This window comes from Spermophilus citellus (assembly GCF_964194105.1).
Source record: "Spermophilus citellus genome assembly, chromosome: 4".
NCBI classification, from domain to species: Eukaryota; Metazoa; Chordata; class Mammalia; order Rodentia; family Sciuridae; genus Spermophilus; species Spermophilus citellus.
The window spans coordinates 30,144,385-30,163,631 of record NC_138185.1 but is presented as its reverse complement, the minus strand read 5'-3'; positions in this window follow the sequence as shown (position 1 = coordinate 30,163,631).

The window sequence follows — 19,247 nt, the reverse complement described above, 5'->3', positions numbered from 1 at the left end:
ATATGCAGTGTGGCCTCTCTTCCTTGACATCGTTTGAATTAAAAATAAGGTCTGGGAGTATAGCCCAATGATAGAGTGTTTGCCTAGCATGCATGAGGCCCTGGGTTTGATCCGAAGCACTGAAAATAAATAAATAAATAAATAAATAAATAATCCAAAAAAGAAAAGGAAAAGCTTAAAAAAATACAGGAATGTATACACACATAAAAATGTGGACAAGTATAGACATGTTTTAGATGCCACATCTATTTAAGGTGTGACCCACAGACCAGCAGCATCAGCATCACCTAAGAACTAGTTAGAAGCACAGAATTCTAGGCCCCACCCCAGATGAGACTCACTGGGTCAGGCATCCGAGAACTCCAGCTCAGTAATCCCACCTGGTTTCCTTGGTCTGTAGCTAATAAAATAGTTGCCTTCCCACAACCCACCACTCCACCCCCAACAGGGGCTCTATACGTGTGAGACACTAGGGCCCAGGCTGTTCCCATTAAGGGGAGACTTTTAGCAGCTCCTCCCAGGCCTCAGCTGGCTCTGAGCCCAGTGCCCTGGCGGGTCCCCAGCTGAGGAGACAGCTCACTTCCTCCTCCTGGAACCATTGGGACTGCTCAGAACGGAAACATTTGAGAGTTCTCCACTCCCCCAGATATAAACTATTTCCAACATGAATAAAGATGCATCTGTCTGGCTCAGGGTTATCCGGAATTGGTATTTATTTATCCATCCACCAGGACCTCTAAGTATGTGTGGTACACTGACCTAGTGGTAGAAGAGAAGTCAGGGGAGGGGCAGCCATTGGGCAGATCCCATCAGAGAAAGAGGGATGAAGAAAAGTCAGGAGTTTGGCTGCTGCCTCTGTATCCTTGATCCTTCTGGAAATACTCCAGGCCACATCTGGAGTCCACATCTGGAAGCAGTGATGCTGCTGGACTTTTCAGAGCAGTGGGAAAGAGAGAGACAGCCTTGCTGACGTCAGTCCAGACCACCCAAGAGTTTGCAGCCAGAGGACCAAGCAGGGAGACTAACTTCCCCCAACCCACTCTGCCCACTGACTCCAGCTTATTTCTCTGACCCCAATGTCTGAGTGAGGACAGAGCCAGCCTCATCTGAATACCCCACACTGCAGCTTTCCTGAGCTTTCCCCCACCCTAAGCTGAAAGGACCCTGTTTAAGCTGAAATCCACCCCCCTCTCTCCTTCTGGATCCTTCTACACAAACCCCACTCCTGACAGCAGCCTTCCCCTAAAAAGAACCCCAAGGACTCCTTTTCTCCCTTCCTACTCCCTCCAAAGTCCCTCTTCTGTGTGGCTAATGTCTCTTAAATTAAAAACAAAACCACACTATAAAACCATGAATAAGTGTACAGCCCAAAAGAGTTTGCAAGAAGCTTCCCCGGTAGAGAGCCTCATCTCCTCTCTGACAACCCTACAAGGTTAAAATTCCTACCCCAAGCCCAGGAAATGTTAAAGGGCTTGACAAGATCTCTTAGCCTGTAGCTGCAGAGGCCTTAGGGCTCAAATGCTCTCCTGAGCTGCCATGTCCCCAGGCCTCAGGCCCTCCCAGTTGGAAAGGCCATAAGACAGTCCTTTTTCCCAATAACCACCTGCTGACATCCTTAACGCTTGCCTAGCTCACCAGGCCCCAAATTTGGAGACCTGTTTCCTCCCCATCCCCTGGATCTTGTACCACCCTAGGTGTACTCCATCTTGGATTCTGGACAAATCCTATTCTTCTCTTCCTGATCACTATGGTAATTACTTCCCAACCAGCCCTCTAGTCCCTGGGCTCTTCTCCTATTTAACCAACTGCCTTCAAACCCTTGTGACAGACAAATTGCAACAGGCCCCAGTTATTCCCCTTCTTATATCCACACCCTTAACAATGTGACTTTGTATCTCCTCTGTTGCCCTGCCCCATCCATCTGGGCTGGCCTCGTGGCTTGGCTCGACTGATGGGATATCCCAGAAGGGACAATGTGCCAAATCTGAACCTAGGCTTCAAGAGACCATGTGAATTTCCTCTTTTCTATCTAGTCGCCATGGGAGTAAGCTCTGGAGAACCCTCTGGAGAATGAGAAACCATGTGGCAACAGGTACCCCCAGGGGCTCAGGCAACAACCAGACAAATGTCTACCAATGAGAAGAAGCCTTCCTGAGTCAGCTGTCCCCACCACCCATCAGCTTACCACAGATGGGTGAAGGAACTAACTAATGTGTTCAGCTAAGCCAGCCCAGACCAGAAAAATAGGTCAGTGAGAAATAATAAAGAATTGTGGTTTGAAGTCACTAATTTTTGGAATAGTTTGTTACACACCAAAAGCAAACTGATACACCTCTGTCCTCTGCCCACTGGATCTCAGGGGCTTTCCAGGCCAAACTCTACATTCCAGCTATACAAACTGTCCACATTAAGTTCCTTTCCTGAAATTTCCCCAAAGCATGGTCTTCACAGCATCCCCTGATAGTTCTTGCTCTTTCCATCTTCAAAGCCTTTGATTATGAAAGTCTTTCTCCGGTGGGGGCAGTCTGTTCTCTGCTCCCACTCGAATATCATTCTACTCTCCTTTCTTCATCTCTCAAAATCATGTCCTTCCTTTAATCACTGACTCTGGATCTACCTTCCCCTTAAGCCACCCATGAGAGTGTTTCCTATTATTTTCACTCCTTGGTTGGGGGACCCCATCCCTGGGTAACTCATCTACATGTGACACTCAGACCAGTCCTTGTAGTATCCCTATGAAGTAGATCCCTCTCCTTATTTGAAAAATGAATGTATAAGATACTTTTTGGACACAAATTTAAAAACCTCTTGGCGGAAACTCTTCCTCCAGGCAGTGCTGAGTTGAAAGATTCAGAGCAAGTTTCAACCTGACCTGAGATTTCTCCAATAGAGCTGAGTGGGAGGCCCCAGGGGATGTGTGTGACCCTCAAGCACAAGCAGCTCAAAAATACAAGAAACTCAGAGTCTGAGGCACCTCCCTGATTGATAGGAGATAAGAGCCAATGGAAAAATGCTTCTCCCTTTTGTCTCTCAACAGACAGTTCTAAGACATTTCAAAAGGTTCCTTGGAAGGTCATGATGGCATCAAGCCCCAGACATCCACAGCATTGACCATACATCTTGTATGGGCTCTCCTCCTCCCATTTCAATGCCTTTTTTCCTCCCTTCTGTTCCCTGAGATCACATTCCCCCAAATTGTAAGTGCATATACTGAGGCAGTTGCTAATTACCAAAGATTACCAATTAACAAGACTTTGTCTCAGGTTCTGCTTAAGGGGATGACCCAGGTTGAAACAGCAAGGAATCAAAGTTCAGAGAAGTTTAATCATTTGTACAAGATCACACATCTTGGCTTTTTTTTTAATTGAAACCAACAGAAAATGTAAGAACTTACATCCAATCTAGGTCATTTGGCTTACAAAAGTCATCAATGAAGTGTAGTCACATGACTGAAAAGAAAAAAAGTCACACATCTTGTAAGAGAGCAAACCTAATTTGTCTGATCAAGTAACAAATACATATTTAGTATTGATTGATTGACCAATGCCTCTCCCAACACTGCTTTGAGGACCTGAACACATAGGGTAAAAATAAGTGTAAAAATATGTATTTAATGTTTAATTTACCAAGTTAGGCTAGAATGCATTTTCCATGAAAAAAAAAAATTACAGATCAGGTTTCAGTCTTTCTGGCTGTCTCCTTCTTATCTTCAGTTCCTGCCCAGAGGCAACCCCTTTTCCATGCACTTACAATATGCATTATCATCATATGTTCATATGCTAGAAGTGTGTTCTGCAAAGGACTTTTTTCATTTGCCAGTTTATCTTGTAATGTCTTTCCTTCGACTGCAGATAGTATTTTAGAGAATGAATAAGCTATAGTTCAGTCATTCCCCTATTAGCATATATTGAGGCTGTTGCTAATCTTCACATTTCCACTATTTCACATTTATGCAATGCTGGGTTGACATTTCAACCAATGTTGGTGTATTTGCACATCCTCATCCCCTACTTAGCCCAAGTTAACTTTGAACAAGCCATTGTGTACAACTCTGAATCAAAAGCTGGAAAAACAGCTAGCCATGGAGCAAGGGCTAAATAGAGTGATCAGAACCTGGAGAGAGAAGATGCCAGGCTCTGTGGTGGAGCAGTATTCTTTAATTTTATGTGGAAGAATCTCCCGGAGGATGTGGAAATTAATGCAGATTTTCAAACCCATGACATCCTCAACCCCAGAGATGCTGATTCAGTCTATCTGATGAACAATCTAGAGAATTTTACATTTTTTTAAGTATCCCCTGCCCCCAAGAACATCAGCAGGAGCTCAAAGGAAAATAGTCATTCCTCCTTTGGGGAAAAGAAAAGACTTCCCTGAGTGACTATAAGATGAGGCCCCAAAGTCCTCCCATTCACTAGCTGGGAGGAGAACAGAGAGAAGGGAAGTGGCAAGAGAGAAGCCAGTAAGACCTGGGTTGCAAATAGCCTGATAGATTAGGGGTCCTGTCAGCATCTCAGGGAACCAGTGTGCCTAGGAGATGCCCAAGAGGAATGATGCCAGGGAGTATGGCAGAGTGGAGTTATGAGAATAAGCAAAATGTAAGAGTTTAGGGATTATCTTTTTTTTTTTTTTTGGAACCAAGCTTGAACCCAGAGGGACTTTACCACTGAAACACTTCCCCAGCCTTTTTTAGATTTTATTTAGAGACAAGATCTCACTGAGTTGCTTAGAACCTCACTAAATTGCTGAGGATGGCTATGAACTCAAGGTGCTCCTGCCTCAGCCTACCAAGCTGCTAGGATAACAGATGTGCACCACCTCACCTGGCCTTGGGAATTATCCTATTAGTAATGGGAAGCTAGAGCTTTGTATGGGGAGGATGGTAATGGATTTGGAATTGAGAAAGGTAATTCTGACTACAGACTAATAAGGACCATGCAGGAGATAGAGTGATGAAGACTAGGGATGAGGCTGGGAATGAGAGCTCACATCTTCACCCAGGCAGGAGCAAGAGGCAATGTGTGCTGTTCACTTATTCTTCCATTCACAAGTCGTTGGGTTGCTTGCCATCTTTTCCTATTAAAAACACTACCTTAAAAAGAGAAAAAGAGGGGCTGGGGCTGTAGCTCAGTGGCAGAGCACTTGCCTAGCATGTATGAGGCACTGGGTTGATCCTTAGCACCACATAATGAAGCAATGGAATAAAGGCATGCTGTTCATCTACAACTTCCAGAAAGAGAGAGAGAGAGAGAGAGAGAGAGAGAGAGAGAGAGAGATCCAGTGTGGTGGTGGTGCAGGCCTGTAATCCCAGCAACTCAGGAGGCTGAGGCAGGAGGATCACAAATTCAAAGCCAGCTTCAGCAATTTAGGAATGCCCTAAGCAACCTAGGGAGAACCTTTCTCCAAATAAAACATAAAAAGGGCTGGGTATATGACTTAGTAGTTAAGTACCCCTTGGTTCAATCCCTGGTGCCAAAGAAAAGAAAAGAAAAAGGTAATGCATGTTGGAACAAAGGTGGTGGTAATGGATTTGGAGGAAGGGAGACAATACTGACAATATTCAGGAGGCTTGCTGATAGATTGGGCAAGCAGAGTGGGGAAGAGAGAAATTGATGGCCTAATTTCTGGCTTGGGAACTGATTCCCCACTAATATCCCAGGCATGTCAGGGTTGGCTGAATTCTGTTAATATTCAGAATGTGCACCCTCTTTGACCAGCCCTGTGCATCTAGTTATATATTATCCATTAAGTATAAACAAAGTGTTTGCAGTAAGATGGTCTAAAATACCGAAAATCTGAAAAATAACCTAAAAAAATCTCTTGATTAAGAGAATGGTTACTTAAACAAATACATGGCTATTGAATACTAAGCAACTCTAAAAAGATTAAGGAGGTGGGCAAGTTGTACATAATTCATTCAGCAAGAGACCAAGCATCACTTGGAAGGTCTGAGAACCCTTGTTTATTACATAGCAGATAAAGATGAGCTCGTGCTCTGAAGTTCTGGGCCCTGAGCTTAGCTTACATGGAGGCTTTTATAGGAAATTTGACATCACTTCTTAACCATTACAACATTGGTAGGTCTGGATTCTTGGCCTACGTGACCAAAGACCATGCACAAGAATTCTTGTGATAAGCCATTCATGGATGCAGAACAAAGGCAGTGAAACACCTGTGAGTGATATAAAGTGGCCTCACCACAGACAGCAGTAACTCAAGATAACTGTAAGCTTACATCTCTAAGAGATATAAAACAAGACCTAGCATGAAAATGTTACAATTTAAATGAGTGTTTAAGCAACATTCCTAGAGAGACAAGTAATTAAGTAACACTCTTACAAAGCTGTAAAGTAATATTTCCCTCTTCAGGAGGAGGGAAATCCATATGTACTGATATGGGAAGATTTTCACCACACACTGTTAAGAGAAAAGAGCCAGTCCCAGTAGATGAGAGGTAGTAAACACACATAGTCTGAAGTACTATGTATACATAGTCTTATACTATATCCTATTTTCATTTGGTATAAGATGACAAAGTATTTCAAAATGGTACAACCACTATGAAAAGCAACATGAAGATTCCTCAGAAAACTTGGAATAGAATCACCATTTGACCCAGATATCCCACTCCTTGGTTTATACCCAAAGGACTTAAAATCAGCATACTACAATGATGCAGACACATCAGTGTTTATAGCAGTTCAATTCACAGTAGCTAACCTATGGAACCAACCTTGGTGTCCTTCAATAGATGAAAGGCTAAAGAAAATATGGTATATATATTCAATGGAATATTACTCAGTTTTAAAGAAGAATGAAATTATGGCATTTGCAGGTAAATGAATGGAGCTGGAGAATATCATGCTAAGCAAAATAAGCCAAGCCCCCCCAAACAAAGGCTGACTGTTTTTTTTTTAATATGCAGATGCTAATTTACAATAAGGTGGGGGACACTAGGGAAGAATAGAGTTACCTTAGATTAGGTAGAGGGGGCATGAAGGGAGGGGAGGGAATATGGGGATAGGAAGGATAGTAAAACGAAACAGACATTATTACTTTATGCATATATATGACTTTGTGACTGATATGTTTCTATAACATGTACTCTCAGAAAAATGAGAAATTATAACCCATCTATGTATGATATATCAAAGTGCATAAATGCATTCTACTGTCATGTATAATTAATTAAAACAAATACAAAATTTTTAAAAATTAAAAAACTAAGTATTGCTATATGCTCTATATGTAAAAGCCTTAAAAACCTTCCTTAAGGAGGCTGATTCATAATGGGATAGGAAGAGGAAGCATGAGAGGAATAGACAAATTCTAGATAGGGCAGAGGGTTGGAGGGGAAGGGAGGGGACATGGGGTTATTAATGATGGTGGAATATGATGTGTTGTATACACAGTGGATATACTGTGTATACAACCAGAGATATGAAAAATTGTGCTCTATATGTATAATAAGAATTGTAATGCATCCGTCATATATAAATTTAAAAAAAAAACTTCTTTAAGTTTAAAAATATTTAATTTATAATCCAATATTTAATTTTCATACTTAATAATATTTAGCAGTTGAATTGACATAATTTTATTTAAAAATTTAATTTTTAAAATATTTTTTAGTTGTCAAAAAGCCTTTTATTTATTTGTTTATTTATATGCGGTGCTGAGAATCAAACCCAGTGCCTCATGAATGCTAGGCAGACACTCTGCCACTGAGCCACAACTCCAGCCTTAAAGACTTTATTTTTACATTTAAAAAGTAATTTAAATACAATTTTAAATTTAATTTCAATTTTAATTTTAAAAATTTTACTTATGAATTTTTATTTAAAATTTAATTTTAAATATTAAATTTAATTATTGTGATTTTTAAAAATTATATACCATTGCAGATTTTAATTTTCATTAAAACATTCAGAGATGGAAAATGGAGTTAGGAAATGATTCTTTAAGCTATAGTTCATCAATCATTTACATTTTACTATATATTAATTCTGACCTTTTCTTTTTTATATTCTAATTTGTTATACATGACAGCAGAATGCCTTACAATTCATATTACACATATAGAGCACAATTTTTCATATATTTGGTTGTGTATAAAGTATATTCACACCATTTGTGTCTTCATACCTGTTCTTAGGGTTATGATATCCATCTCATTCCACCATCTTTTTACCCTCAAGCCCCTTACCTTTCCCTCCTACCCCTTTGCCCTATCTAGAGTTTGTCTAATCCTCCCATGCTCCCCCTCCCAACTCCACTATGAATCAGTCACCTTATATGAGGGAAACATTTGGCATTTGTTTTTTTTGGTATTGGCTAATTTCACTTAGCATTATATTCTCCAACTCCATCCATTTACTTGCAAATGCTATGATTTTATTCTCTTTTATTGTGTTTATATACCACATTTTCTTTATCCATTTATCTACTGAAGGGCATCTAGGTTGGTTCCACAGTATAGCTATTATGAATTGAGCTGCTATCAACATTGATGTGGCTGTGTCCCTGTAGTATGCTGTTTTTAAGTCCTTTGGGTATAGACCTAGGAGTGGAATGGCTGGGCCAAATGGTGGTCCCATTCCCAGTTTTCCAAGGAATCTCCATACTGCTTTCCATATTGGCTGCACCAATTTGCAGTCCCACCAGCAGTGTATGAGTGTGCCTTTTCCCCCACATCCTCACCAATACTTATTGTTGTTTGTGTTCTTAAGTGCTGCCATTCTGACTGGAGTGAGATGAAACCTTAGAATAGTTTTGATTTGCATTTCTCTAATTGCTACAGATGTTGAACATTTTTTTCATATATTTGTTGATTGATTGTATATCATCTTCTGAGAGGTGTCTATTCAGCCCCTTGGCCCATTTATTGATTGGGCTATTTGTTTTTGTTGGTGTTTTGCTTTTTGAGTTCTTTGTATACCCTACAGATTAATGCTCTATCTGAAATAAGAGTGGTAAAAATTTGCTCCCAAGATGTAGGCTCTCTATTAACCTCACTGATTGTTTCTTTTTCTAAGAAGCTTTTTAGTTTGAATCCATACCATTTATTGATTCTTGGTTTTAATTCTTGTGCTATAAGAGTCTTATTAAGGAAGTTGGGGCCTAATCCGATATGGCAGAGACTTAGGCCTACTTTTTCTTCTAATAGGCATAATATCTCTGGTTTACTTCCTATGTCTTTGATATATTTTGAGTTGAGTTTTGCACATGGTGAGAGATAGAGCTTTAATTTCATTTTGTTGCATATGGATTTCCATTTTTCCAGCACCATTTGTTGAAGAGACTGTCTTTTCTCCAATGTATATTTTAGTGCCTTTGTCTAATATAAGGTAACTGTAATTATGTGAGCTAGTCTCTGTGTCCTTTATTCTGTACCATTAGTCTACCAGTCTATTTTGGTGCCAATACCATACTGTTTTGTTACTATTGCTTTGTAGTATAGTTTAAGTTCTGGTATAGTGATGTCACCTGCTTCACTCTTATTGCTAAGGATTGCTTTAGCTGGTCTGGGTCTCTTATTTTTCCAGATGAATTTCATGACTGCTTTTTCTATTTTTATGAGGAATGTCGTTGGGATTTTGTTTGGAATTGCATTAAATATGTGTATAAATATGTATGCTTCTGTTAGTATGTAGTATGGTCATTTTGACGATATTAATTCTGCCTATACAAAAATAAGGGAGATCTTTCCATTTTCTAAGGTCTTCTTTAATTTCTTTCTTTAACATTCTGTAGTTTTTGTTGTAGAGTCTTTCACCTCTTTTGTTAGGCTTATTCCCAAGCATTCTTCTTCTTCTTTTTTTTTTTTTTTTTTTTTTTTTGAGGCTATTGTAAACGGGATAGTTTTCCTCATTTCCCTTTCTGAGAATTTGTCACTAATATACAGAAATGCCTTTGGTTTATGGGTGTTGATTTTGTATCCTGCTACTTTGCTGAATTCATTTACTGTTCTAGAAGTTTTCTGGTGGAATTTTTTGGGTCTTCTAGGTATAGAATCACATTATCAGCAAATAGTGCTAATTTGAGTTCTTCTTTTCCTATCCATATCCCTTTAATTTCTTTCATCTGTCTAATTTCTCTGGCCTGTGTTTCAAGAACTATGTTAAATAGAAGTGATGAAAGAGGGCATCCCTGTCTTGTTCCAGTTTTTAGAGGGAATGCCTTCCATTTTTCTCCATTTAGAATGATGTTGGCCTGGGGCTTACCATAGATAGCCTTTATGATGTGGAGATATGTTCCCGTTATCCCTAGTTTTTCTAGTGTTTTGAACATGAAGTAGTGCTGTATTTTGTCAAATGCTTTTTCTGCATCTATTGAGATTATCATATGATTCTTATCTTTAAGTCTATTGATGTGATAAATTACACTTATTGATTTCTGTATGTTGAACCAGCCTTGCATCCTGGGATGAACCCCACTTGATCATGGTGCACTATCTTTTTTGATACGTATTTGTATTCAATTTGCCAGAATTTTACTGAGAATTTTTGCATCTATGTTTGTTATCGATATTGGTCTGTTTTCTTTCTTTGATGTATCTTTGCCTGGTTTTGGAATCAGGGTGATATTGGCCTCATAGAATGAGTTTGGAAGTGCTCCCTCTTTTTCTATTTCATGAAATAATTTGTAGAGTATAGGTATTAGTTCTTCTTTTTAGGTCTTGTAGAATTCAATCGAATATCTATCTGGTCCTGGGCTTTTCTTGGTTGGTAGGCTTCTGATGGCCTCTTCTATTTTCTTGCTTGAAATTGATCTGTTTAAATTGTGTATATCATCCTAATTCAATTTGGGCAACTCATATGCCTCTAGAAATTTGTCGTTGCCTTTAATATTCTCTACTTTATTAGAGTACGAGTTTTCAAAATAATTTCTAATTATCTTCTGTACTTCTGTAGTGTCTGTTGTGATATTTCCTTTTATCGTTAATTTAAAATTTAATTTTAAATATCAAATTTAATTATTGTAACTTAAAATCTATTTTTCTCAAGGCAAATTCAGGTATTACTTTTGTAAGTTTAAGAATGTGTACATCACAAAGATAATAGGCCTTCTTTCTGGAGAGGGAAGAGATTTGGGGCATAAATGAGAGTTCCTTTTTACTATATTGCCTGTTAAATTTAAAGTAAATATATTTTGAAAATGAGACATCAGGGCCTGCTTCCTTCCCCCACCCTGATGATGTCTCTAATTAAACCCCAGAAGGTAATGAAGGTGAGAGAAATGTCCAAACCAGAGTTTTTGTCCTGAACTCAGTAAACTTGGGAGGGGAAAAAAATTATGCCATTATTTTCACCAGCCTCTAACTAAAATATAGCATTTTCTTTTCTTTTCTTTTCTTTTTTTTTTTTTTTTGCATTTTAAATATAGGCAACAGATCATGGTAGTATCAGTACCTGAAAATTTGCCACCAAAAAAATCACAGACATTTCCATATTATTACTGACACCGTAAAATATCATATATGAAATTATGACAGGTATCACAGTCACTGACAAATTTTCTTCTTTAATGTATTAAACATGTATATTACTATATTGCTTAAAAAAACAAAAACCACTGTCTCGACTATGTTGCCCAAGATGGATTCAAACTCACAATCCTTCAGCCTCAGCCTCCCAAGTAGCTGGGATACTATATCATATTTAAAAATATGTTGATATCTGCATTTTAGCATAATTGGTTTCCTTTGTTTTCCGGTGTACTTTACGTTGTGCATTTCAAAGCATTATTCTGAAAAGAATTATTGGATTTATAGATGGCCAAAGTGTTTCATGACTCGAATAAGGTCATGGGGAAAGAAGGGTGTGCTTAGCTAGACCCAGCCCAGTCTAGCCCCAGGTAGCCTGGGACAAAAGCCCTGGTCTGGGGGAGCCCTGGGAAACCAAATCCCTGGGCAGCTTGTCCCCAGGACCCTCCTTTGAGGGAGGGAGAGATGGGTTTCTGGAAAAGGTTCAGAAAGGTTTTGGAGAAAGATCTATGAGTTGTCTCTGAAAGAAAAGGGATTCTGGGGCTCAGGGGAATCCAGATGGCCCAGGCATGGTAGAGTATGCAGCCAAGGTAGAGTGCCCTACAGGCACCTGCCTGCCTACCTGTCATCCTACTTACCACAGATGTCCTAGTTTTCACCATCTCCATGACCCCTGTTACAGTTTCTCCAAGACCATCCCAAATAATCTGCCCCATCCAATTCAAGCACTGAACAAGCATGGCAGTTTCTCCATCTGCCCGCTGCCCCAGGGGCAAAATCTTTTGAGCCACAGTTTATACTTAAGAAAGATTCTCCCTGCAAAATACATTTAGGACAGAGATAGAAGCTGGACAACTATAATGGGGACGAGCCAATGAGGTTAGGAAGCTCCTCTGGTAGCCTTCCAGACCTGTCATGAAATATCATAGACTTGGAATGGCCTGGTGTGGTCAAGCCCACGTCGGAAGATGGAGATGGACCTACTGACTCCTTGGAACACCCTGACAGAGATCAGACCTCTCTGTTTGGCAGGTCACTTTTAGCTTTATCAGTCCAGGGACTTGTTTAGGCAGGGCTGTCTCATCACTCCTGAGAGACTGTAAACTTGCTTTAAGAGGGATTTAGTTTCCCTCTATGGTTTGCTTCACTGCTAGGGGAAAAAAATGACCGAAAATAACCCAAGTCAAATCTGGGGATGATGATGGATATTGGGAGAACAAGCAGAGATGGCAGCACTGAGACCTCTCTCCCCAAAGCCTGGCCTGGTCAGCACAAGTGCGAGTGGTGATAGTGACCCCCAGGAGGAACAATTCTGTCCAGGGTGCCAGCCTTGACTATCTCTGCACGCTGTCCTGTGTCCTCTTCCTACCCAAACCCTTATTATCCTCCCAGATTAGCTGGACTTCATTTCCCAAAGTCTTTTCAACCCTCAAGGCTGCCCTGGCCCCAACAGAGGGTGTGAGACTGGGGTCTTCTGGGGAATTGGAGCAAAGTCATCTAAATTTCTGAGGGGACAGAGAAGATCTCAAAGGATGTTCCTAGAAGTCAATTAATGAATCCATTGCCCAACTAGTGAACCAAAACTGGAAACCATGAGACTTGATTCTTCCTTTTGTGTGTGCTATAGTCCCCTCTGTCTTTTCTGAGCACTTATGATATGACCCATGCTGTTCTGGGTATTGGGGACACAAGGGCCAGCTAAACAAAGTCAGTGTGCTCATGGTGCTGACACACTGATGGGAGAGACAGATAGCAAACAGGTTGTCTAACCTGTAAATAGACTGTGTCAGATGGTAGCAATACCCTAGAGACAAATAGAGCTGATAAAGTCAATAGGCCTAAAGAAATGTAAAGGAGGGAGCCATGCTGATATTTAGGGAGAAAGTATTACATTTAGGGGTAATAGCCAGTGCTAAAGCCTGGGAGAGAAAGGGAAGGAGGAATGATGGGCAAGGAGTAGCAGGACAGAGATCACATCGGGCTTTTTAGATGTTGTAAGGACTATGGATTTTGCTTAGACTGGGTGGGAGCCATTGGAAGTTTTCAAGCAGAAGATGAACATGGGCTCAGCCTCTCAACAGTTACTCTAGCTGCTGTTTTGGGAATCACCTGGGGGGTTGAGAAACTAAGGGACTAATCACCTGGGAGAGAGAGAAACTAAGAGAGAAGTTGGGGAGAATGAATAAGGCACTCATCCAAGTACAGTGGTTGTGGCCCAGATTGGATAATGAAGGTGATAGTGGTTAGGTACTTTGAAGACACACAAGGTGGGGTTGCTGATGACTTGGGTGAAGGATACAAGAGTCAAAGTTTCTATACTGAATGATTAGTCCAGAAACATGGTAAAGTGGAGAAGACTGCAGAAAAAGCATTTTAGTGGTATGAATGAGGGTGCAGTTTGGGATATGGATGGTAGCTTCACAGGGTAGTTCATCTGTCTTGCTAGTTACAGGGAGAGACATTTTTCAGGGGGCAGGATAATCCTGGGTAAAAGTGATGCTCGGCTACAGAAAGACAGACACAAATGTTCATAACTTTATTCATAGGAATCCAAAATGAGAGACAACTCAAATATACACCAATGAGGCAATGGATAAACGAATTACGGTCCATTCGTACCATGGAACACTACTCAACAAGAAAAATGAATGAACTACTTATGTATGCAGCATTCTGGATGAATCTCAAAGGCATTGTACTAAGAAACAAAGCGTATAAACTGTATGGTTTGTTTTATATGAAGTTTAAAAACAGGCAAAACTAAGCTAAGATGGGGAGAGTCATTTCATTTGGAAAAGGGGTTGGATCGGTGGGTGATGGGGCCAGTACATAAAGGGACTTTCTGAGGTGATGGTAATTGTTCCTATTTTTATCTGGTTAGAGATTACACAAATGGGCAAGAAAAATTCACTAAACTGAATCTGATGTATGCATTTTACTGTGTGAAAATTAAACTTCAATTTCTTTCTTTAAAAAAATAAGACAATGAAAAGAAAATGACTGTTGGAAGTGAGCTCTACTTGAAACACCCAGCTCCTCATAACTGATGGTAAAAATTTAAAAATTAAAAAATGGAGTGCTGTCAAGAGGAAGCCAAAACATGAGTTGACTGTGACCACAAGGGAGGATTTTTGTAGAAGCTTTGATCAAGCTGGAAGTTGCCTCTTGTGTGTTGGGGAGGACCCAGTGTCCAGCTAGGGTGAAGGAAGGCGATTTGACCCTGGAATTTGGGTCTATCAGTTAGCTTTTATCACCTTTTACTTATTTATTTATATTTTGGGCAGCCTGACACATCTGGGAACCCTCCTTTTATTTGGAGAAGCCTAAGATTATGAATTGTTTTCTCCAGAGACAAGGGTATAGCAGCCCAGAACCAAGCCCAGCTTCCTCCTTTTCTTGCCTCCCAGAGCTCTGAAGCTAAGGTAAGAGCCACAGAAAAGTAGGGACAGTTGAGAATGTGATCACAGACAGAAAACAGCCGTACCAGCAGCATCAGTTCCTAGCCACGCTCCTTCTGTGGCCAGTCCTCTGATCAATCCCATAAACCACCCTGTAATCATCTAATAACTCCTTCTTCGGCTTAGGCCACTCAGTCAGTTTCTGTGGTTTGTGAACAAACACCCTGGCTGGTAAGTGCTGTATTGGAAGAGTCCAGAGCTAAGCGTCAGAAAGATTTGGGAGGTGTTTTAGGTCACTCTGGTTTGTCAAGTCCTGGACAGTCAGAGGGAGCCGGTCCCATGACCAGCTCAGGTCATGCAGGAGAGCCATTGGACAGGGAGTGGCCCTGTAAAGACAGGGAGAGCTGTGGAAGGCAGGTCCAGGGCCCACTGGCCCAGCCAGGGAGACTAGTTGTAGCTCTTTGGGTGGGGGCTGGGGCTGTCCATTCCTGCTGGATCCAAGGTCAAGGTGAGGCAGTTTATGGGACTGAACCAAATCCACAGTGCTGGAACCTCACAACTTAGAGCTTTAGGAGCAACTTTTAGGGAATGAGAGCCAGTATGCTGCCTTGGGAATATCTCCTGGATACAAAGCACAGACTGGGCCTCAGGGCATCCTCAGCCAAAGAAGAGTGACCTTAAGATGTGAGATACACTTAGGAGGTCATGGCAGAGGGGTGTGCATGCATGCACACACACGTATTAGCTCCCTCAAAGAGGAATGTAGGAAAAAGATGAGAGAGTACCAGGACAACCCCACTGAAGAGAGGAAGCCAAAATGTGAGTTAATGTGACCACAAGGGAGGATTTTGTAGAAGCTTTGATCAGGCTGGAAGTTGCCTCTTGTGTGTTGGAGCAGACCCAATCTCCAGCTAGGGTGAAGGAAGGAGATTTGACCCTGGAATTTGGGTATATCAGTTAGCTTATACCTTTAAAATAATAAGCATTTACTATTGTTCATGTATCTAGGTTAGCTGGGTAGTTCTTGTAGTATCGTCTGGAATCACACATGTGTCTACTGTCAGCTGAGCTGAGTCCTAGTGGGTCTTGACCGAGCTCTCTGACATGTTTGGGCAGCAGCTCACAGTTTATCTAATACAGCCTGAGCTGAGAAGCTTGTCTCTGTTCCAAGTGGTCTCTCATCCTCCCGAGGGTTAGTCTGAACTTTGTTCACCCGATCATAGCAACATTCAAGAGACCAAGCCAAAGCAGGCAGTGCCTCTTGAGATCTAGGCTCAGAACAAACATCACCTTCTATCAGCCAAAGCAAGTCAGCTGTCCAAATCAGATTCTAGGGTAGGGAAACAGACTCCACTTCTCATTGGGAGGAACTGTAAGATGAGGAGAAGGAGCATGAGGCTGAGCATGCCCTTTTTGGTGAGTAAGACCTACCTGCTGACGTTGAGGAGCAAGATTTTATCATCTCTTACCTCTTCTTCCCTTACCAGTTTCTCCTGGGCACCAACCTCTCACTGATCCCTGACTCACATCAACCAGGCCTCCCTTGGGGAAAGACTCCAGGCTCCAAAACCAGCCCCCTCTCAATTACCCCAACTTCTTCCAGGTCTTCACAAATTTTCCTTCTGCTCACTGCTAGGAGAAAAAGAACCTGAGAAATCCTCTCTGTCCTAGAGTCAGGGTAGGTTTAGCAACAGATTTCATCTCTAAACAGCAATAATGATGATATGAACAGCTTCCATTTACTTAGCATCTACTATGTTCTTCTCCAATATTATTCTGGGATTATTCTTATTGTTACTGGTACAACATAGAACATTCACTCTCTTGAGAGGGATTATAAGGCATTGTCTGAGGGAGTTTTGTGATCACTTGGCATTGTCTTCTGTGGTTGTAGCAGGCATACCTGGTGGGGACTATAAGTCCTGTGCCCCTACAGGTGGGGCAGATCAGGATAGTGAGGCTACCAGTATTTTAAAAAGAACTCCACACTAAGAAAGGTGTCTCCGATTTTCAGTGAGAAGATTCACTTGAGGTCCTCAGCATTTAGGGACCACACATGCAGTAGATACTGCTCTTGGCTCTTACCTCTTCCAACTACCAGTACCTGTGATTTTTTTTGCCCCAAAGTTTTATTTGGCCAGTTGAGCCTATTCTATTCATCTGTAACCAGGTGTTAACAACCTCTCCCCAGTTGCCCTCAACTAATGGCTGATGGGTTATGTCATAAGTACCTGCTAGAATTTAGATCTAAAATTCCCCTCAAAGCCCCTTGTGTTAAAGTCTTGGACCTCAGTTTAGTGCTATCAGAAGGTGGTAGAACCTTTAAGAGGTGGGGCCAGTGAAAGGTCTTCAGGTAACTGAAGAGTGCTCTTGAAGGGAATGTGGGATGATGGTGTCTTCTTTCTTTACATCCAGCTTCCCTGAGGTGAGCATGTTGTTCCACCACATACTCCCACTTTGATGTGCTCCTCAACACAGGGCCAAAGTAATGGGGCCAATTGACCATGGCCTGAAACTTCTAAAACTGTGAGTCCAAATAAACCTTACCTCTTTTAAAGTCAATTTATCACAGGTAAATGATTTGTTATAGTAACACAAAGCTGACTAATTCAGTTTTCCCAGCTCCCTCTCTGATTTCTCTCCCTGGTCTCACTTCCTCACTTTTCTACTAGAGATCCTGGGATCTCTTCACAAACCTTTGTCCCAGGATCTACTGAAGGCAATAGTCCAAGAGCCTACCTTTGGTGAGGCCAACCCTTCAAGCTAGTGGTCACCTGGAAGGCCCACACCAAGCCTGACCTCTGCTTAGTAACTAAGCTACCTGAAAGTGATAGACATTTCAGCTGCTCATTCAGAAATCATCTCCATCCCCAAGGCATTCAAGCCAGAAGACACACGTAAAAGGCAAATTTTCTTTCCTGGAAATTCTCTCTCACATACCTATGAACTCCTCCATATGGCTACCAAGGACTCTTGACTGAAGGGCAGGGATGACACACAAGGTCCATCTCTAATTAATTAATAGAAGATAACTGGGTGCTCCATTCAGGGTCTATGAATATAATTAGTGACGCCAGCCTCACATATTGGAAGGTTTTTTGGGGGGTGAGCATTAGCCTTATATTTGTCCCCATAGCTCTAGAAGTAAATGAGTTCCTTCACAGCAAAGTTGGATGGATTTTTCCTTGGCATTCCTGTTCCACCAAGGCTCTCTCTGGCTCTGGCTGAGGTACTTCCTTCATCTATCTGACTTGCTCTAACCCAAACAGCGAATTTGTGCAGTGAGCATGGCTACCTATTTTATGAATGAGGAAACCGAGGCTTTGAGCTAGTAAGTGAATTTCTTTATAAGGATAGAACAGAGGTTTTTAATCAGATCTATATGACACCAAGCTCCCACCCTATGTCCTTCTTAGAGAAGGCAGTAGTAAAGGGCTTTAACCAAAGAGAACAGCCCCACATCTCTTTTAGTTAAAAGAAGCCTTCTGCCAACCCATGCTTTACATACTTAGCTATCTTCTCCAATCAGTTTCTTTGGAGGCCAGCTAGGAGACTATCCCCAACCCACAGCCACCCCAAGTAATTCCTCTGCCAGGCCCAGGCCCCACCATCTCTGGTCCAGACTGTCTCACCTCCACCTGGGCCACACACTCCTACTTACTTGCTGTCCTTGAGCAGCTGTCTCTAAGAGAGGGCTGCAGGTCGCCTGGGAATGCCAGAGGCAAAATTTTAACTGGAGCAGATGTGATTGGGGAGCTTCCAAACCTCCAAGTTATGGAAAAACCCAGCAGAGGCCTTCCAGGATGGTGACTCAGCTCCCACAGGCAGGGGCTGCAAATGGGGTCTGTGGACCACAGCCCAGGCTGGAGCCCACTCACTAGGCTGCTGGCCTGCTCACCCAGGGTTTGTCTCCTGTACTGTTCCAGAAGCAGTTCAAGACTTCACTTCAGATACATTCCCATTGCTGCACATCTGGGCCCTGTTCCTGAGGGTGGTGACTTCCTACTCTGAGAAGCCTGGGGGTGGGACCCACAGTCTTTCCCACCCACAAGTGTAGCCCCCAATTTCCCCACTCCCTACCCAGGGAAGAGGTTTCCAGCAGAGTCTCCGAGTATGTTGCAGGTGCTCTGTTTTGTGGATTGAGACAGCAGGGAAGGAGGAAGTGACAAACCCACAGAGAGCTTTCTGAGGGCTAGGACTCTTGGCCTGTCCTCAGCAAGAACCCCCTCCCCCAAGGAGGTGTCCACTCCTGTTGACCTTCCACCCAGCTTTAGATATACAGTGTTCAGTGGGCTGACTGAAGTCATCTAGGCCTGAGTTTCAATTCCTCACTAGCAGGTGTCCTGAGTCCCACTTCCTAGACTCAG